Here is a 21,936-nt window from a genome sequence, read left to right on the forward strand (position 1 = left end):
TGATGTAAGGAGGCCCTTTTTCTCTCTTATTTAGATGCTCTTAAATAGAGTTGTATATGTGGCTTCTTCCGGTAGTGACACATGTCGCCTTCTGATTGGGCCATGTGTCACCAGGGGGATTGGTCCACACGTTGGGGTAATTTTTTGCCCCAAACAACTTCCACTCCTCCAACAACAGCAGCGGCTACCACCTCCTCCAAAAACCGCGATAGATTTAACCTCCAACCGCGGCACTTCTACCTCCTCCAACCACGGCATACTATACCTCCCTCTAATTTCGTTTGAGTATTTGAGCATGCTAAGGTGAGGGTTTTAATGTTTTTTACCCAATTTTTTTCACCTAATTTATTGATTTATAATATTTAGGTTTTTTAATACGAAGTAATTGATTTCTCTTGACTAGAGTTCTTACTTTCCAATTTTATTTTCTGTGTTCCATGAATTGGGTTTACAAGATTTGAGGAATACCTAGTTCAAAATTTGGTGATTTACACTATTTTTTGATGCTCAATTAATGGATCTAATCCCTAAATCTTAAGTTAGGGTTCCATAATTCTGAGGTACAATTGTTAATTTGTGCATTTTGCTTTGATTTTCTTTGTTTCAGGTACACCCCACTTCATTATTTTGGGTAATTTTATTGTCTAACTGAAGCTCATTCTATGAATTTTGAGGTGTTTAATTTGTTTTGTTTTTTGGTACCTTAACAATGATTCATATGCTTTAAAGTTTGTGACTTTAATTTTTGTTGTTACATGAATTTTAAATCATGGGTTATAAATCCAAATTGATCAGGATTATGTTATTTTCTCTAGTCTCATCCCGTAGTTGAATTTATGGAGGAAAGCCTTTCATGCATGCTAGTATTAGTTCATCTATTTTGTTTTTATCTGTTCTTTTGTCCCCTTTCTCATGCTTTGGATGAGTTGTAACTTTACAACAAGTATTATATCAGTCTCTTCTTTTGATTAAGTTTATTACTGCCAAACTGAGATAATATGTACATCATTTGTTGCTGCTCTGAAGAATTTAGAGCAAAGCATATGGCCAATGCTTGTCTATGAAAGTCTAAAAGCCTTTAGTGCTCTTTGCTTACTTACAGTTGCTAGGACTTCACTTGTTACGCAAAAGCTTGGCTTCAGTTACATGGTTCTGCTGATGCATTTTTGTTTATCATGGGAATTGTTGAATCATTGAATATATTTTTGTTTGACTCACATTTATGTATTTTTCTTTATTGCTTATGAGTTGCAATTTATTTGATGAAGCTAAGGTTTGATTTGGTGTTTTTTTGTCTCTTAATTGTGCTATGTAGATAGAGTTACCTTGCCAGTTTGACATTGTCAAGACTGAACCAAAGTTTAAGAAACTCGCATTATATGCCCCTGATTGGATTGTATAAGAACTAGTAAGTTCTGTTCCTGGGGAGCTTTATTGTCATTTCTAATGTGCAACATTATATGAATTGTTTACCATAAAGTGACCTGTACAGATCCTATAATGGAAATGCATGTCTGAAAGGTAGATTGATCTACCCATTTATGTGTACTCCCTTCTTTTAATCAATCATGTTTCATTTGTCATTTTAATCTAAAGTATAAAAACTGACAGACCATGGGTGTGTCAAAATGGTGTTGCTGCTAGTGTTGTTTCTTTTTTTGTTTCATAACTATCTTACCGATTATAATCTTCCCAAAAGTAATTGCTTATAAACTGAAACTGTGTTCTGCACTTTTGCCCTTGCTTTATTCATAACATGTACTTTCACTACTACAAAAATGGGCAAAGGGATCTATAATAAAAGACCCGTTAATTAATACAACGGGTCTCTTTAATATACAAGATCTGATATTAGTGATAACGGGTCTCTTATATATCATAGGGCCCACCATTAATTTTGAAAAGATGGAGGGAAAAAAATAAGAGACCCGTGGTTTGACTCAACGGGTCTCTTATATATGTAAGGGCCCACCACATTAGCAACTTTTTTTTTCTTTGGGTTAACAACAAAACCCTATCTCTTGTAATTTTCCATCACCACATCCCATACTCCCATTCACGCCGCTCTCTACTCTTCTCTGCTCTCCTATCATCTTCTATTTCTCCTTGATGAAAAACACGTTATTGCCACCTCCTTCTAAACCCCGGTGTCGCTTCCTCCTCCTCCACAATGTCTGCGTCGCTTCCTCCTCCTCGATGTCGGCGTTGCCTCCTCTTCCTACTTAACTCCGTCGTTGCTGCCGCCTCATTTTATTTCATCACCGTCAATAAAGCCTAATTTAAGGCTTTCAAGATCAATTTTTACCATGAAAATTCCAGATCTGAAGTTTTCTTGGTTAATTTGGCCAAATAACCAAAATTGAAGTGTTTAAAAAGGTAAACTTTCATTTCTATTTTATTTTAATAATTTTGCAGGTTTTTTGCTGGGTGATTGAGTTTTTTCTTGGTGTTTTTGGGTTAAGGTTGAGTAGTTTTGAGATTTTTCCGTGGGTGGATGGGTTCAATTACGAATGGTGTTGGTGAATTTATATTTGAGATCTTTATTCTTAGCTGAATTTCTTTATGTTTTTATTTTGAAATTTTTTGTTGTAGAATTTGACGAGATGGGGTGGAGCTTTGATTGAGTTTCCTCAATTTCAGACTCCCAATGATTCCAAGCAGATGCTTTCATGTTTTTTTTTTTTTTTAAATTTTCTTCTGATTTTTTTTTCTTTCTTTAGAATTTTTTTCATGTAAAAGAAAATTATAAATTCATTTTTTCATTAATTTATGAGGGATTTTGGGGTTTTTGTTGTTTTTTTTCACGAGTATTTAAGATGCGGCTATGAATTTAGTTTGAATTAATATAAAATTTTACTTATTGTATTGTTTATTAATTTGTTTTTATTTTATTTTTTTTGAGCTACTCGTATTTTTTTTTTTTTAAGGAAGGAAATTTATTTTGAGCTCTTATGAAAGATTAAATTTGGTCTTTTTCCTTAAAAAAAAGGTAAGTTTCTTATGATGAATTTGGGTGAATTGTAGATGCGGTGTCGAGGTAAGAGGAAGCTTTGGAGATTAATCCTAAAAAATTGACAAAATGTGGTGTTTGGCAAATGCTCATACAACACATGCTTTTATGGTTCTTGACATTGATGAGGCTCGACCTTACTTTGAGAAGGCTGCTGACTTCTTTCAACAAGCTGTTGGTCTACTTGCAAAACATAAAACACCCAAATACGGAGGTAGCAAATGGAGTACTGAAGTCGTCTTGATTTAATTGTAAATATGAATTTTAATAAATTCGACCAATTTTTTGTTGGGATTTTATGTTGGTTGATTTTTATTTTTTATCTCATCATTTAATTAGTTTATTGCTATTTCGTATTATTGATGTTATATACAAATTAAGTATACAAACTAGGAACTCCACTGTATAATTTAGTTCACTAATTCTGTCAACATTTATAGCGCATTAAATACAAAAATAATTGAAATGCAAATTTTTTTTTTTAAAAAAAAAGAACAGAGAGACCCGTTAGCTAACTTGACAGGTCTGTTTCATAACAACTAAACATACCCTATATCGCAAACAACGGGTCTCTTTTTCTTCTAAATTATCAATCTCATCACTTAGATAACAGACCCGTTATCACTGACAACGGGTCTTTTTGTTCGCTTAAACAGACCCCCTCATAAGAGGGGTCTCTTAATCAAAGAGACCCCTGAGATAGAAACCCGTCAAAAAGTGGTCTCTTATGCATATTTTAACGGGTCTCTTTGCCCTTTTTTGTAGTAGTGTTTGTATGCTGGTCTCTAAGCTTTAGCTTTTGATGACGAGGGATTTTATTGTTTTTGTTGCATTTATATAGAATTATCTCACACTATCTTTGTTAGTATAATGTCATTTAATTTGTTTGTAGATTGGTGATGCTTTTTGAAAATATTGTAGTATCTTGAAATTACAATCAATTTTTTCGTTTAGCAGTAATGTAGTCTTATCATTAAAGGTATAATGGGTACAATTCTCTGCTATTGTTGGTGCATGATGGTCAAAGCTTATTGTCACTTGTCTTTGTTATTCTAGGATGTCTATGTTTATATGTAGATATTTCTAATATATAATGTTAGTTTTATATAAGTTTTGCCATAGAAGTTTTCAAAAACCTATTAGCTCAAATGGTAGAGCAATGTGCTATTGCACATAGATGTAGGTTCAAGTCCTACATAGGTTGTAATTATAGTATTAAGTGTGAATTTAATAACAAAAAAGGAAAACAAAATTGTATTTTAGGCATTGCTATTGAAGAATTATACTTTTCAAAAAATTACTTTGCGCGTCGCCTCATAAAAAGCAAGGGACTCATAAAATACACCTAACGCGTCGCCTGTAATAAAAAAAAAAGGTGATTCATAAACCAACCTAACGTGTCACCTGTAATGAAAAAGGAGAGTCATAAACCAACTTAGCGTGTCACCTGTAACGAAAAAGGCAACTCATAAACTAACCTAACACATCACCTGTTGTAGGGAATATTTCAAGCATCCCACACTTGAGCCCCACTATGATCATACACTTAAGCATGGTGGCGTCCAAAGGGAAGGAAGCTAGAGTAAAAGAGTCGCCAACAAGTTTTAGGAACTTGTAAACCGTTCACAGGGTGAAGGTTACACCCTTTCACGATCCATGAGATCGCCAACTCCATAGTGGTCCTGAACCATGACTGGATATTCGGGGATAAAGTACAAATCCAACCTAAAAGAGATTGAACCTGCCCTAAATAGGCCCCTACTTTATTTTTCTCATATTCATGTGCGCTTTCCAATTGACATGCAATCAATATATTAATCCTAAACCTGTTTAATCTATATCGGTTAAATATTAATGCACAAACAAATCTATTATTGGCGATCACTTGAACTAATATCACATTAGCCTAAATAAAATTATTTATTATCTTATTAAGCGTGATTTCAATTACAAATTCCCTTTGAACCTGCAAGAGAGGGCGTGATTGATGAGCGTCATTCATGACGCTCAATAGAATAGCTTTCAATTCCTTTTTCTATATTTTCTTGCTTTATTTTCATATAATCTTTCTAGTTTACTTTTATTTCCGTCTTTATAACTCATTTTGGTTTTTCATTCACTTTTATGAGTTTTTCATGATTTTTGTTCTTATTTAGCTATTTTAGTTTAGTTTCTATTCATTTTGCTTTCTCTCTTACTTTTACTTGAATTTTTGTCAGTGAAGTTTCAAAGTTTTATTTGCTGCACTCTCACGGTTGCGCCCTCATTGAGTGCAAATATTTGAAGATCAAGGGCTACCTTTCTCGTGGGCATCATCACGAGAGCGTCGACGATAGGGATGCACGAGAGCGTTGAGAGCATAGCTTTGCACAAGGATCTACGAGCAAGCAAGAGGAGCTGTTCACGCCACAACACCACAGTAGGGGTGCGCGCGCGCAGACCCCTCTATGCGTGCGCAGAGACCCCGTTGTGCGTGCGCACGGCTGGTGGTGCATGCGCACGGCCCTGCTCCGAACCTCTTCGCTCGATTTATTATAAATACCCCTTGACTTTTCCTTTTTTAGGGGATGACGATTTCATATGTACTTGAGATTTATTTCCAGATTTAGTAGAGAGAGAAAGTAGAGAGAAACTTTAAATTACTTATTTTGTACTTCAAATTACATCTTTGAGCTTAGATTTCTTCTTCAATCAATAAAAACTAGAGAGAATTTCTTTCTTTGAATTTACTTTTGTCTGCTCTTTCCTTTAATTCTTGAATGTTTGATTTGATTGTTGATCTTTGGTTTGAGATTTGTTGAATTTGATTTTCTCTTTGATTAACCTTGAAATGATGATGTTTGTAATTCAATTTGCTTTGTTTTTCAATTCCATTATCATATTTGAGTAGATTAGTAGCTAGGGAGAAGGGGAAGCATGCTTGATTGATGATTTTTGCTAGTTGATGATTCCTAAATGATTGAATTGTTGCAATTAAATTGGTTGACATAGTTGTGCATGTGATTAATTTGATTAGGAGTGATCAACCTAGATGATTAATCTAGATTACATAGCAAATTTCCATGATATGAACCCTTAATTTGAGGATTGCTTTAATTGGTTGAATTTGATTGTGATTTTCCTTGTTAGTCATTCATAGTGAACCCTAGCTTGACTTATAGGAGATAGCTCTTGAATTCTATTAATTGCAACTATTGTTTGTCCTTTGCAACGTTTGAATCAATTGAGTTCTTCATCGATTGGCATAGTCATTGAGCTTGCATGTGGAACCTTAATCCCTAGTGTTTAGCATATTGATTTTCTTTGACTTGATTAGCTAGTTGATACCTTAGTTACAATTCAATTCACTTCACATCTCATTCTTTGAAGTAGCTTGACCATAGACTATATCAATCTCCCTCTCATTCCTCGTGGTTCAACTCGGACTTGTCCTATACTAGGAAAAAGTTTGATTTTCTTAATTGTTTGATTGGTGGTGCTTTAGTTTTCAACAACCTAGATTACCGCGCATCAAAATGGCATCGTTGCCGGGGAATGATATTGGTGCTTTGTTATAGTTGTTGAGTCTACTTCATTTTTAATTGGAAAATAAAAAAATAAAAAAAAAAAGATTTTTCTCTTTTTGGCTACATTTGTGCCGTGCTACTAATTGTTTCTTTTGAGTTTGTATGCGTAGAACACGTGGTCGTTCCTTAGTGCCACTTGATCCGGAAATTGAGAGGACAATTGCAAGGATAACAGTTGCTAGACGTTCTTTGAGTTCTAGCCCTCCAAGTGAAGAGGAACCACAACAAGAAGAACAAGAAAGGATAGGAGAAAATCCAAGGGTGGAGTTGAAGGAATTGGGGATTCCGGGTGCATATAGGTTTGAAAGTGGGATTGCTCCACCCACAACACCGGCAAATAACTTCGAAATAAGGCCGACAATGATCACTTTGATAGAGAGGCGACAATTTAGTGGGGCCAAACATGAAAGTCAACTAAACCATCTCAAAGAGTTCAAAAAGTATTGCAACACTATCAAAGTGAATGGAATCTCCTAAGAATTCATCCGCCTCAAGCTTTTTCCCTTTTCTCTCATAGGGCATGCCTTGGAATGGTTAGACAAGGTGGTCAAACCCAATTCTCTAAGGACATGGGATGAAGTGACCAAGGAATTTCTATCCCGTTTCTACCCACAAAACAAAACGTCGGAGGCTAGAGCTTTGATTCAAGGTTTCAAGCAAAAGTCTAGTGAAAGCCTCTATGAAGCATGGGAGAGGTACATTACAAGGAGTATCAAATAGAATGTCCTCACCACGAAATTCCGACTTACCAAATTATTCAAATCTTCTATGGTGGCCTAAGTCCTCAAGGAAAGTCGTGTCTTGATGGAGGAGCCGGAGGTCCCATCATGAATAAAACGGAGGAGGAAGTGGTAGACATAATGGAAGACGTAGTGAGGTAATATAGAGATTGGCAAGATGGTGAAAAGGAGTCAACTAGCAAGAGTAGTTCTTCGGTGTACTCGATTGATCATCTTAATGCCATATACAACTTGTCTTCACAAATGACAAACTTGGGGAAGGAAATGTCCGTTATCAAGGCAAAGTTGGAAAGTGCTACCTCCCAAGTTTCGAATCTTCCCTCCCAATCTAAGGGGAGAGGTAAGTCTTCTAACTCTCAACCCTTTCCCTCTTCTAGTAACATGCCTAGTGGTTGCTTATTTTGTGATGTTTATGGATCGTATGATCATGATGCTTCTAATTGCCCTCATGCATGTATGGATGTTTGTGATGATCAAGATGGAAATGTGAATGAGCATATGAACTATGTTTCAAACAATAATGATTCTAGGTTTGAGAATCAAAGAGGTCAATGGAATAGGAATTACAACAACCATGGAAATTTGACAACTATAACCAAGGTGGTGGTAATAGATACCAAGGGAACCAAAGTTCCCGAGGTAACTATAACAACCAAGGTTATAGTAGCCAAAATTAAAACCAAAATTATGGTAATCATAATCAAGGTTATGGTAACCATAATAAAGGTTATGGTCAAAATCAAAATAGAGGTAATTGGAACAATCAAAATAGGGGAAATTTTCAAAACAATGCTCAAGGGGGTCCCCCACCCGGATTTGCTCCAAAGACCCAAAGTGATAATTCCTATGTTCAACCTTCTTCTTCTTCTAGAACTAACTTGGAGGAAATCATTAAAAACCAAACCAAGTTGTTGAACACCTACATGGCTGTGACTGATAAGAAGTTTAATGAAATGATGACCCACAATAAGATGCTTGAAAACCAAATTTCTCAACTTGCCAATGCTTTGAAAGACCATGCAAGCCCTTCTTCTTTACTTTCTCAAGGCCTAGACCCTAAGAGACCCGTTAATTCCATAGTCACAAGAAGTGGTAGGGTGCTTGAGGAGAGTTTGCCTAGCAAGAGTAAGAGTGAGGAGGGTGCCAAGGAGGTTTTAGTTGAGGATGAGGGAGATAGTGCATCTTTGAGTGAAGATATGGTAGATCCACCTAAGGAGGTGAAGGAAGAGAGAGAAGTTGTGAAACCCAAGTTTCCTTATCCACAAAGATTCATAAGACACAAGTTGGATGAACAATTTGGAAGATTTATTGACATGCTCAAACAACTTCATCTTTCTCTACCATTTACCGATGTTGTCACCCAAATGCCGAATTATGCAAAATTTCTTAAAGACATTTTGAGTGGTAGAAGGACTTGTGATGTTGTGGAGACGGTAAACATAATCGAGAATTGTAGTGCAATCATAATGAACAAGATGCCACCTAAGCTAAAAGATCCCGGAAACTTTTCCATCCCTTGTTCTATTTACAAAATGCAAATCGATAATGCCTTATGTGACCTAGGAGCTAATGTTAGCCTTATGCCATATTCGGTGTACCAAAGACTTGAACTAGGGGAACTCTTGCCTACCAACATTACTTTCCAATTGGCCGATAGATCAATCAAGTTTCAAAGGGTAAGGTAGAGGATGTCCCTTTGAGGGTTGGAAAATTTGTTATTCCGATGGATTTTGTGGTACTTGAGATGGACGAAGATGCTAGTATTCCTATCATTCTAGGTAGACCCTTTCCCACTACTTCAGGTGCTATGATCAATGTCAAGAGTGCTAAAATTTCATTTAAAATAGGAGATGAGGTGATTGAATTTGACTTGAATGATAGTATAAAGTATCCAAGTTCTTCCTTGGAGAATTGTATGATGATTGACTCTCTTGATCATGTTGTGTCTTCTATGCTCACCTCTAATGATGCTCTTGAGAATGTTTTGTTGAATAAGGAAAAGATAAGTGTTCCTAGAAAATAGATGGCTTTGTATGAAAATGTGCTCAAGGAAGCCTTGAAGACGTTAATGAGCAAATGTGCATGAACATCACTAGCTAAGAAGTATTGCAAGCGGCTAAAACAAAGGAAGGTAAAGGTGTCCCCATGGTTGAGCTCAAACCTCTTTCATCACACCTTAGGTATGAATTCTTAGGCCCTAACTCAACTTTTCCTGTGACTGTTAGTTCCTCCTTGAGTGAGAGCCAAGCCCAAAAGTTGTGTGGTGTATTGAGAAAGCACCAAGGTACTTCAGGCTATACCATTGATGACCTCAAGGGTATTATTCCCGCCCTATGCATGTACCACATCACTCTTGAGGATAGTGCCTCATCAAGCATTGAAAGACAACGAAAACTTCACCCTTAAATGGGGGATGTAGTCAAGAAGGAAATCACCAAGCTATTGGATGCGGGAATCATATTCCCCATCTCTAGCTCAAGGTGGGTTTCCCCGGTCCACGTTGTCCCAAATAAAGGAGGCATTGCCATTGTGGAGAATGAGAAAGGTGAGCTCATTCCTACAAGGACGGTCACAGGTTGGAGGATGTGTATAGATTATCGACGTCTAAACACATCCACCAAAAAGGATCATTTCCCCCTTCCCTTCATTGATCAAATGCTTGAAAGACTAACAAGGCATAAGTATTATTGTTTTCTTGATGGTTATTCTGGTTTCTTTTAAATTCCTATTCACCCGGATGACCAAGAGAAAACAAATTTTACTTGCCCATATGGAACCTTTGCTTATAGGAGAATGCCATTTGGGCTTTGCAACGCCCCCGCCACCTTCCAACGGTGTATTATGAGCATATTTTGAGATATGTTGGAGGAGGAAATGAAAGTGTTCATGGATGATTTTCGGTAGGAGGTGTTTCATTTGAAGCTTGCCTTGAGAACCTTGAAAAGTGTTTGGCTCGGTGTGAGAAAGTGAATCTAGTCTTGAATTAGGAGAAATGTCACTTTATGGTTGAGGAAGGAATTGTCCTTGGTCATAAGATCTCCCACAAAGGAATATAGGTGGATCAAGTGAAGATTGGAGTAATTGAAAAGCTACCTCCTCCAATCAATGTAAAAAGTGTGAGATCTTTCTTGGGGCATACCGGGTTTTATAGGAGATTCATCAATGATTTCTCTCTAATTGCTAAGCCCCTCGATGATCTTCTTCAAAAGGATGTTGAGTTCGTGTTTGATGATAGATTCTTGGAATCATTCAACAAATTGAAGAAAGCATTGACTTTCACCCCCATAGTCCAAGCCCCGAGATGGGATTTACCTTTTGAATTAATGTGTGATGCTAGTGATACGGCTATTGGAGGTGTATTGGGTCAAAGGGTTGATAAGAAGCTCCATGTCATCTATTATATGTCAAAAACTCTCAATAGAGCTCAACAAAACTACACAACAACGGAAAAGGAGTTTTTGGCAATTGTGCATGCTTTTGAGAAATTTCGTTGTTATTTGTTGGGTTCCAAGACCATTGTTTTCACGGATCATACGGCTCTCAAATATATTTTTGCTAAGAAGGAATCAAAGCCTAGATTGCTTCGGTGGGTGCTTGAAATTCAAACCTTTGATATTGAGGTTAGAGACAAGAAAGGGGCGGAGAATGTTGTGGCAGATCACCTCTCTCGCCTTGAGGACTTCCAAGTCCAAGATGATGGTTCCCCTATTAAATATAGGATGCTTGATGATTTCTTATATTCCATTGATGTGAAGGAACTCCCTTGGTTCGCCGATTTCGTTAATTTTCTAGCATGTGGGGAGTTTCCACCTTCATTTTCGAAGAATCAAATAAAGAAGCTCAAGAGAGAAGCTCGACACCATTTGTGGGATGATCCAATTTTGTATAAGTGAGGAGTTGATGGTTTGCTCCGTCGTTACATTCCATGTGAAGAAGTGTCGAATGTCTTGAAGATGTGCCACTCGGATCCTAGTGGTGGTTACATGAAAGATTCTCCAAAGTGGTTTATGGTGGCCGCATCTTTTTAAGGACACTTGGGGTTTTATCAAGTCTTGTAATAGATGCCAAAGGACCGGAAACATTTCAAAGAGGAATGAGATGCCTCAACAACCTATCCTTGAGTTGGAGATTTTCGATGTATGGGGCATTGACTTCATGGGACCATTCCCTTCTTCTTTTGGAAACCAATACATCCTTGTGGCGGTCAATTATGTTTATAAATGGTTGAGGCCATTGCCTCCCCTACAAATGACCACAAGGTGGTGATGAAGCTATTCAAAAAGATAATCTTTTCGAGATTCGGTGTGCCTAAGGCGGTAATAAGTGACAATGGATCACATTTTGTACATAATGCTTTCCAAAAGTTGTTGAGAAAGCATGGCGTTCATCAACGTTTTGGTCTTCCCTACTACCCTCAAACTAGTGGACAAGTTGAGGTGTCCAACCATCAAATAAAGTTGATCCTTAAGAAGACGGTTGTTAGGAATAGGAAAGATTGGGCGAACAAACTTGATGATGCTTTATGGGCATATCGAATGGCTTTAAAGACTCCCATAGGCACCACTCTATACCGTCTTGTTTATGGAAAATCATGTCATCTTCCGGTGGAGCTTGAGCACTGTGCTCATTGGGAAATCAAGAAAATCAACTTCGATTTGGCGACTGCGGGAGAGCAAAGGTGGTTGGATCTTCATGAATTAGAAGAACTTAGGCTTGATGCTTATGATTGTGCAAGTACCTACAAAGCTCGATCTAAGGATGCTCATGACAAACTTATTGAGAAAAAGGAATTTTGTGTAGGTGACAAGGTTCTTCTTTATAATTCTAAGATGAAGTTTTTCCCCGGAAAGCTCATTTCAAGGTGAAGTGGTCCTTATTTGGTTCAAGGTGTCTTTCCAAATAGTGTTGTGGAAGTTTCTATCTTAGATTCATCATCTCCATTCAAGGTCAATGGCCATCGACTCAAGAATTACTTCGATGGTGCTTTCGTTGGCCTTGTTCACAAAATGATTCTCCGTCAACCACCTTGATAGGTGGAGAACGTCGAGCTATGACGTTAAACAAGCGCTTCCCGGAGGTAACCTGGTTTTCTAACCCTTTCTTTTGATTTTTCATTCTTTTTATTTCTTCTATTTTTGAGAAATTTTCTTATCTTTCTTTGTTTTCTTGATTTTAGGTACCTTGGGATTGAGTTTATTAAGATTTCCGACAATTTTGGTGTCAATTGAAAGTTTCAAGAGGTTGAAGTTGAATTAAACTGAAAAAGAGATTGATGTGCAAGTGCGCTCTCATGGTTGTGCTCACGTGGATTTTAATCATGAACAAGTGATTATTGAGAAAATTGAGTGATTTTTGGTCTGTCCCTCTCGTGAGCATCACTCAAGCTTGACGCTCGAGAGCGTCGACGAGAGCACCGCACACACAAGCACTAACCAATACGCACAACGCCCCCAAAGTCGGCCGCTCGTGTGCACGCATAGATGGGTGTGCGCGCACGCACGAGCCTGGTAGCCCCCCCTTTTTCGTGCCTTAGCTGCTTTACCTCCCCTTCATCCCACATTCTCTCTCCCCGATTTTCTCATCCTCCCTTCTCCTTCACTTTACTTCTTCTTCCTTTTAACAAATCCTCACAAAATCATCACTTTATATCATTTTAATTCATCATTTCACAAATTACAATAACAAAATCATAATTTCACACACGAAATTTTCAGATTTTCGAACAAATATTAAAAATTTTGGGTCTTGGATTTTCGAATTTTGGGTGTTCAAATTGGGGTTTGGAACTTTATTCTTGGTGTTCTAATTGGTTTATAATCTTCATTTATTCCATTTTTAAGTGTTTTAAGGCTTCATTGAGGTATGATTTCTCATTTTCTAGTCATCTTCTTCCTCATTTTTGAAGCTTGAAACCCTTGTTTGGGCTTTAATGGTAGAACTCCATTGTTGGTTCTTTTTGCTTGTATTTTGTGTTGTATGATGTTATTTGATGATACTTTGAATCTTTTTCATAATGAAATTGTTTACCTTGCTTTAATTCTTGAAATCACCATTGTTGGTCATTTTTCTCTCTCATGGGTATTGTTCATGGTAGCTTTGTTTCTTTGATTATTCAATGTTTTTGGGTAATTTTGCCTATGATGATTCATGATTTTGGTCTTTCATGACAAAATTTTGTCTTTGATTAATGATTAGTTGCTTCTTATTTATCATTGAATATTTCTATGGTTGCTACTATATTCATGGCATTAGTTCTTTGTGACTAATTCTTGTTTCATTCATGATTGGATTATCTTTGTGCTTGAAATTTCTTGAGCAATTCTCTATGATTATTTGGTGATGATTCTATCTCTTATGCTCTTGTGTGTTTGAGCCAATTTCTTGATGAATTACTCATGCTTGGCCTTTCTTCTTGTAGATGGCCCCTATTCGTCGAAAGAAAAGGGCTAGAATAAGCACAAGCAAATCCCGACATGTTGTTCCACCTCCTCCCGAGGTGGTTGAAACATATGGCATTGAATTATCTAAGGAACTCCATTGGGATAGATTCATCCAATTGACAAAGAGGAAGCTTAAATCCACCCGCTTTTATGATCAAGCGAGTACAAATGCTTGGAATTGATGAAGATGTTCGTCTACTTGCCAAGAATATAGGCCTTTTGGAGTTTTTGGATTTGAATGCGCCTACTTATGCTAGAGTAACATATGAATTTCTTTCGTCCCTTGAAGTGACTCGTGAGACTAATGGTGATTCTTCGAGGACATTGACTTTCAATTGTTTAATAATGATCATCGATTTCGGAATCCCAACTTGTACATACTTTCGATTTCCTTGGGCCGTGGATGAAGATCACATTGTATATCCGGCCAATGTTAAGATGAGTGATGATCATGAGTATGATGAGCTCAAGTGGTGGCGGTGCATCTCTAATGAAGGGAAATATGAGCCACAAACTTCAAAGGCCGCTTCTATCATCCATCCGGCCATGAGATACTTCAATCATATTCTCACCTATGCTCTATGTTCTAAAGACTCATTAGGTGCCATTTCTCGTGAAGAGTTATGTTGGCTTTGGATAGCCGATCACGAGCAAGGAGACCTTGAGCTTGTTGATTTTACTCGACACTCGATCAATTGATTTCTTGATATTAGAGATGGCCTTTCACTCTCGGGGAGCATTCAAATTGGGGGCATGATCTCCATTCTTGCCCTTTGCATTGATGACTCCTATAAGGATTTTCTTTGTGAACTTCCTCCCATAGTTGATCCTTGCGAGAAAACTCCTTCCCACTACCTCAACATTGATGCTCTTGTCAACCAAAAGTTTACCGAGCGTACCAAGAGACAAGATCTTTACATTTGGAAGGTCTCTCGTGTTAAAAATTGGTTCTTTATTCCAAGCAAAGAAGCCACCAACCGTAAGACAAAGAAGAATTCCCTTACTTGGAGACCTCCAAGGTGCAATATTGATCCTTCTCTTCGGCGGAAGACAAATCATACATCTTTCGGCGGATTTCCAAGCTTTGCCCCCGGTTGAACGGGGAGGTACACCTATCCCTTCCTCTTCTTCTTCTACTTCACTTGAATTATCCGCTTTGCATGCCAAGATTGATTCTACCGCAAACGTCTTGTATTCTATGCCTTTGGGGCGCGACTTCTTTCATGGTTATGATTTTCATGCTAGTCAAGTGTATGATTTCCATGGTAGGAGGGGGGAGATTGAACCGTACTTGAACTATCCGTACCTCCCGGTCCAACAAGGACATATCCCTCAATGGGAACCCTATGACCCCTCCGTTGGACCAAGACTTTGTTATCCTTATTAGGAGGGTCCTAATGTCCTCCCTAGTGCTATTGTTGGAACCACCCCGGCCACTTATGATTATAAGCGGCCCGGTGGGTGCGACTTCACTTATGATCCCGCGAACCCTTTGCCTTTCCCGAACCCTGAAACTTTTGGTAGGTGGGGCTTGTCGGGCGAGCCGATCTTGGACGATTGGTCTCATTTCTTTGCGGCGGATCGTGCTAGGAGAGGGCGTAGGTTGAGGGGCAAGGCTCCCATAGAGGTGGGTGATTACGCTAGCTCTAGTCATGTAGTCTTGTAGACCGGTGAAGGGAGTACTCATTCTACCCCTTACCAGAGTGCCGAGTGATTCCATCTTGTCTACGCCCCTTACTTGTTTGCTTTTTATGTTGTTCTCTTTATGCCTATATACTATTAGGATTTGAGTTTGGGGGGTAGTTCATTTTAAGCCTGGGGGTGTTTTATGTTGTTTGTGTGCTTCACCATTCCCCCCTTCGCTTTTATGGTTCACTCTTGGTCTCTTTTGCTTGCTGGTGTTGATCATTGATTGTCTCATGCTTCTCTGTTGTTCTGTATGGCTGATGATGTTTTTTTGCTGATAGATTCTCTGCTTTAGTTCCTGGTATTGTTGCTTGTTCGTTTGATTACTGTGTGATCTGCCTTTTGCTTCCTGATTCTGCTTCCTGATAATTCTACTATTGTCCTGCATTGTCGTATCCCTTATGGGTTACTTGTATCCCTTTTATTTCTTTCTTTTCTTCTCTCATGAAGTTACTGTCCTGCATTGTCGTACATGTTCTTTCTTATCACGATCATTGGGTGAGATCTTTCTATTTTTTTGCCTCTTTTTCTTTCCCTTTTGTATGCATAGTTTAGGTTTAGATTAGGAGAAGTTGAATGGTTCGAGGTTGCTTGCTTTTTAACACCTTATTGTGTTTGGGGTCATTGGCGTTGTAGCCGAATGACCATTCGTTTGTCGATTGGGATACTATGTGTTTGGCTTGCTTCCTTGTGATTTTATATTCCTTCTTCATCTTCTTTATTTTCTTTCTTTTCTTTCCCTTTTCTTTTTCCTCTTTTTCCATTTTCTTTTTGTTTTGCTTATTCTTTTTGTTATCTTTTTCTCTTTTCTTTTCATTTCTTTTTGCATTTTGCAATCATAAAAATCAAAATTTGAAAAAAAAAACAACAAACTAAGTTTTAAAGGCATTGCTCTAATTTCTTTTTGTTTTTGCTTTTGCTTTGGACTTAGTACCACTTGCATTTGCATTTTTAGATATTATCCTTCCTAAAAGACACGGTTTGAGAGTATGTTTGGTTGATTTTAGGATAGAGTATGCTAAGGTAGTGTCTTTAGAACTTTTGGGACCTTGAAGCCGGATTCTATTGTTTTTGAAAATTTGCAATTGCTCCCTTTTGGTGAATTTGAAACTAATAGTGAGTTTTTGCTATAACCATGTGAGGTTTCATTCTTTTCAAGTCTTCTACATATTTTGCATGAGAGGCACATGGATCCTTGACTATTGTATGCTTTATCTAGAATTTGACTTTAATCTCCCGAGATCGCGACCGAGCCATTTAGGAAGGACAAAGGCATCTTTTCGGGGTGGTAATTTTTACTTTTCTAGGATAATTTTCTTTTCTTTATTTTGGGTTTTCATTTTCCTACTTGCTAACCATTTGATCCATAAACCTTCTTTTCAAGCCATATCTTTAGATTTTGAGCCTTTTGTTTCATTCTTGTTCCCATCATTGGTTTTTGTGAAGCATTTGATCTCTATTGTTGGAGATTATGGTGGATGAGTTGTATATTGGTTCTTATAATGAAAGCAAGTTTGAGTTGTACATATTTTGTGAATAAAAAGCAAATGCAAAGTTGAAAAAGCCGTCCATATTTAAAAGAGGCAAGGATAATGAAATAATGTGAAAAATGAAAAAATGAGAAAAAGCAAAGCAAATTCAAAAGCTTTGGCAAAAGTGAAAAATGAAAAATTCAAAAAATATTTTGATGTAAGTGTCTTTCTCCCTATTTTAAGCATTGAGGACAATGCTTTGTTCAAGCTTAGGGGGAAGCGTTCTTACGCTTTTTGTATATATGTTTGTGATCCTTGGCTTTGAATAAGCTTGGGGGTGTTGTGTTTTTGTTTGGTGATTACTTGGTTTTGGTGTTAAGATTTGGCCAATCTTTGCTTCACAATTTAGGTATACCACCAAATTTCAAATTTTATCCTACCTTCACCCTTTTCGCCCATACATTACAACCATTTCCAAGACCTTTTGACCTTTGTGGTTGAGTCACAAGTCGGTGAAGGGAGATGTAGGTCAAGCTTATAGAGCGGTATGCAATAGTTGAGACGTCGAGTAGCCTCAAATCTCTTTCTTTTTCTGGTTCCCTCGAGGAACCATTGAGATGCTCATTAAAGGTAGATTTGAAGCTAATTGGGAGGATGTGCTAAAAATGTTTTGAGATGAAAGTGAATTGTGTCTTGATAGTTCTCTATGCTTAGCATGTTCTATGTTTCAATCAACCTTAGATATCTCAGAACGTGCCTACCATTATTTGTTTAGGAAGCTTGGTATCTACTTGTGTTTTGTCTACTTGCAAAAGTCCATTGTAAGAGCAGTTTTCTTCCTTTGGTTTTAACTTTCTCTTTTCTCCTTTTTTTTTTGTGATTTGCCTCATTTTACTTGAGAGATATGGGTTATTCTCTTAGGAAACCCTTACGAGAGCATTACTCGTCCTCTAGAGCGATCTAGGGGTTTAAATGGCTTGTCTTTGGTTGCTAAAATTGACCGTGATTCCTACGAAAGTGAGTTAGTGTACATTCTCATAATATTTAGTTCTTCTTGTTTCTTTCTTTGCTTAAATAATGTCATCATCTTTCCTTGGGTTTGATTTTGTTTTGCTCGAGGACGAGCAAAAGTCTAGCTTGGGGGAATTTGATGAGCGTCATTTATGGCGCTTAATAGAGTAGCTTTTAATTCCATATATTTTCTTGCTTTATTTTCATATAATCTTTCTAGTTTTCTTTTATTTTCCGTCTTTATAACTCACTTTGGTTTTTTATTCACTTTTATGAGTTTTTCATTATTTTTGTTCTTATTTAGCTATTTTAGTTTAGTTTCTATTCATTTTTCTTTCTCTCTTACTTTTACTTGAATTTTTGTTAGTGAAGTTTCAAAGTTTTATTTGCTACGCTCTCACGATTGAGCCCTCATTGATTCTAGGTCATGAAAGCGCAAATATTTGAAGATCAAGGGCTTCCTATCTCGCGGGCATCATCACGAGAGCGCCGACGATAGGGATGCACGAGAGCGCTGAGAGCATAGCTTCGCACAAGGATCTACGAGCGAGCAAAAGGAGTCGTGCACGCCGCAACACCACAGCAGGGGTACGCGTGCGCAGAACCCATTATGCGTGCGCGCAGACCCTGATGTGCGTGCGCACGGCTGGTGGTGCGTGCGCACGGCCCTGCTCCGAACCTCTTCACTCGATTTATTATAAATACCCCTTGACTGTTCCTTTTTTAGGGGATAATGATTTCATATGTACTTGAGATTTATTTCCAAATTTAGTAGAGAGAGAAACTTTAGATTACTTGTTTTATACTTCAAATTACATCTTTGAGCTTGGATTTCTTCTTCAATCAATGAAAATTAGTGAGAATTTCTTTATTTGAATTTACTTTTGCTTGCTCTTTCCTTTAATTCTTGAATGTTTGATTTGATTGTTGATCTTTGGTTTGAGAATTTGTTGAATTTGATTTTCTCTTTGATTAAACTTGAAATGATGATGTTTGTAATTCAATTTGATTTGTTTTTCAATTCCATCATGATTTGTGAGTAGATTAGTAGCTAGGGAGAAGGGAAAGCATGCTTGATTGATGATTTTTGTTAGTTGATGATTCTTGGATGATTGAATTGTTGCAATGTGATTAATTTGATTAGGAGTGATCAACCTAGATGATTAATCTAGATTGCATAGCAAATTTCAATGACATGAACCCTTAATTTGAGAATTGCTTTAATTGGTTGAATTTTATTGTGATTTTCCTTTGTTAGTCATTCATAGTGAACCCTAGCTTGACTTATAGGAGATAGCTCTTGAATTCTATTAATTGCAACTATTGTTTGTCCTTTGCAACGTTTGAATCAATTGAGTTCTTCATCGATTGGCATAGTCATTGAGCTTGCATGTGGAACCTTAATCCCTAGTGTTTAGCATATTGATTTTTTTTGACATGATTAGCTAGTTGATACCTTAGTTATAATTCAATTCACTTTACCTCTCATTCTTCGAAGTAGCTTGACCATAGACTATAGCAATCTCCCTCTCATTCCTCGTGGTTCGACTCGGACTTGTCCTATACTAGGAATAAGTTTGATTTTCTTAATTGTTTGATTGGTGGTGCCTTATTTTTCAACGACCTAGATTACCACGCATCACTCACTTTTACCATTTTTGCACCTTTTCATCTTCTACGACCAATAATAACTTGATCGTTGGAGGCGGAGCTCCTACCAGCCAGAGTCTCCATGTTTTGTAGGTATAGACATCGCCGGACCAGTCTTGGTGAAGTAACTCTCCCGAAGGTTCAAAAACACCCAAAACAATAGCCATAATGAGAGGTATACTTACAACGATTTTTAAATCTCTTAAAGTATTCTCATAGGCCGATCCAGTATGGTTCTAAACCAATACTTGTGCAAATGATTTATGTCAATCATGTCCTTGTAACACAACAAACGGTGCTATAAATCAAACTACACACTAATCTCAAGTGGTCATTAATCGTCCATCATTTAAATGACCTCGATTAGGGATGATTAACGATTATAATATTCAATGTTCACTTAATAGGTGTTTCTTTATCCAAGACTAGTCTTGATATCCTACTTTGAATATTCTTATAATCGAATGGACTCAATATTTAATCCTAAACCATAATTAAATAGAAACGGAATGATAAAATTGCATGATATTAAATTACTCCAAAACTTGAATGGTTCATCGTAGTGTCTTACATTAAAATGTTCAAACTTAATTAAAACACTAAACAAGGAAATCAATGCCAATCACCAACGTGCCTGATTCCTATTGCCTCAACATGCTTGTTGTGCTTCACTTGAGGCGGAGGTTTAGTAAGTGGATCGACTACATTGTCGTCTGTTCCAACTTTATAAATTCTGATTTCACCCTTTGACTTCCATTCTCTTATCATGTGAAATCGCCGCTTGACATGTTTGACCTTCTGGTGTTTCCTTGGCTCTCTAGCCTAAGCAATAGCTTCATTATTGTCATAATTGAGGGCTATTGGACCCTTGATGGAGGGTACAACATCAAGTTCACTAACGAACTTACGAATCCAAACTGCCTCCTTAGCCGCTTCAGCAGCTGCCAGGTATTTGGCTTTAGTTGTAGAATCTCCAGTTGTGCTCTACTTGGCACTCTTCCAACTAAACGCTCCTCCATTTAGACAGAATATGTACCCAGATTGCGATTTGAAATCGTCTCTGTCTGTTTGGAAGCTTACGTCGGTGTAATCTTCAACAACTAATTCATCTGATCCACCATATACCAGGAATTATCCTTGTTCCTTTTCAGGTACTTTAGGATATTCTTGGCCGCAGTCCAATGTGCCTCTCCTGGGTCTAATTGTACCGGCTCGTAGCACTCAAGGCATACGATATATCTGGCCTAGTACATATCATGGCATACATGATAGATCCAATAAGCGAAGCATATGGAATCTGATTCATCCTTTCCCGCTCATCAGGTGTCTTTGGATACTGCTTCTTGCTTAGGGTTATGCCATGTGACATGGGTAGGTGACCTCTCTTGGCCTCCTCCATGTTGAATCGAGCCTGTACCTTATCAATGTAAGTACTCTGGCTTAATCCAATCATCCTCTTAGATCTATCCCTGTAGATCTTGATGCCCAATATGTACTGAGCCTCTCCCAAGTCTTTCATTGAAAAACATTTTCCTAGCCAGGCCTTTACAGACTCTGGCATCGGAATGCTATTTCCAATGAGCAATATGTCATTGACATATAAGACTAGGAAAGCGATGTCACTCTCAATGACCTTCTTGTAAACACAAGACTCATCTAGATTCTTGATGAAACCAAACTTACTGATGGCTTCATCGAATCGCAGATTCCAACTTATGCTAGCTTGCTTTAACCCATAAATGGAATTTTTAAGCTTACTTACCTTCCCAGCATTGTTTTGGTCGACATAACCTTCAGGCTATGTCATATACACAGTTTCTACTATAATTCCATTGAGGAAGGTAGTTTTGATGTCCATTTGCCATATTTCATAAGTGTAATATACAACAATCGCTAGGATGATCCTAACGGATTTAAGCATTGCAACAAGAGAAAAGGTTTCATCATAATCAATGCCACGAATTTCATGTAACCTTTTGCTACAAGTCTAAGTTTGTAAATGAATACATTTCCATCTTTGTCGGTTTTCAATTTGAAAATCCACTTACATCCGATAGGTGTGTAACCTTCGGGTAAGTCAACCAAGTCCCATACTTGATTTTCAAACATGGAATCCATTTCAGATCTCATGGCCTCTTGTTATTTAGCAGAGTCGGAGCTCGCCATTGCTTGCTTGTAGGTTGCTTGGAGGTTTCTTTGTCCATAATTCGTATAGAGTCTTTTCTACAGCTTTTGATGGAGCACGGTTCAGTGTTAGTGTCGTGGTTAGAAGTGCGTGTCCCTAGAAAGAGATAAGAAGATCACTAAGACCCATTGTTGATCGTACCATACCATGTCTAATAAGGTTCGATTTCTCCTTTC

The 21,936-nt window shown here is 37.6% G+C and overlaps 1 long non-coding RNA gene and 1 other non-coding gene across 2 annotated transcripts; one reads left to right on the plus strand and one right to left on the minus strand.

Annotated features, from left to right (window-relative positions):
- The first annotated feature begins 1,418 nt into the window (after positions 1–1,418).
- LOC145590645 (uncharacterized) lies at positions 1,419–3,482 on the plus strand. Its single transcript, XR_014102123.1, has 2 exons — positions 1,419–2,376; positions 3,025–3,482. It is a non-coding gene; the product is annotated as an uncharacterized LOC145590645 (long non-coding RNA).
- A 3,722-nt stretch (positions 3,483–7,204) lies between these two features.
- On the minus strand, positions 7,205–7,315 carry LOC145593294 (small nucleolar RNA R71). The gene has a single exon (XR_014102651.1). It is a non-coding gene; the product is annotated as a small nucleolar RNA R71 (small nucleolar RNA).
- Positions 7,316–21,936: the final 14,621 nt, after the last annotated feature.

This window comes from Chenopodium album, chromosome 18 (assembly GCF_948465745.1).
Source record: "Chenopodium album chromosome 18, dcCheAlbu1.1, whole genome shotgun sequence".
NCBI lineage: Eukaryota > Viridiplantae > Streptophyta > Magnoliopsida > Caryophyllales > Amaranthaceae > Chenopodium > Chenopodium album.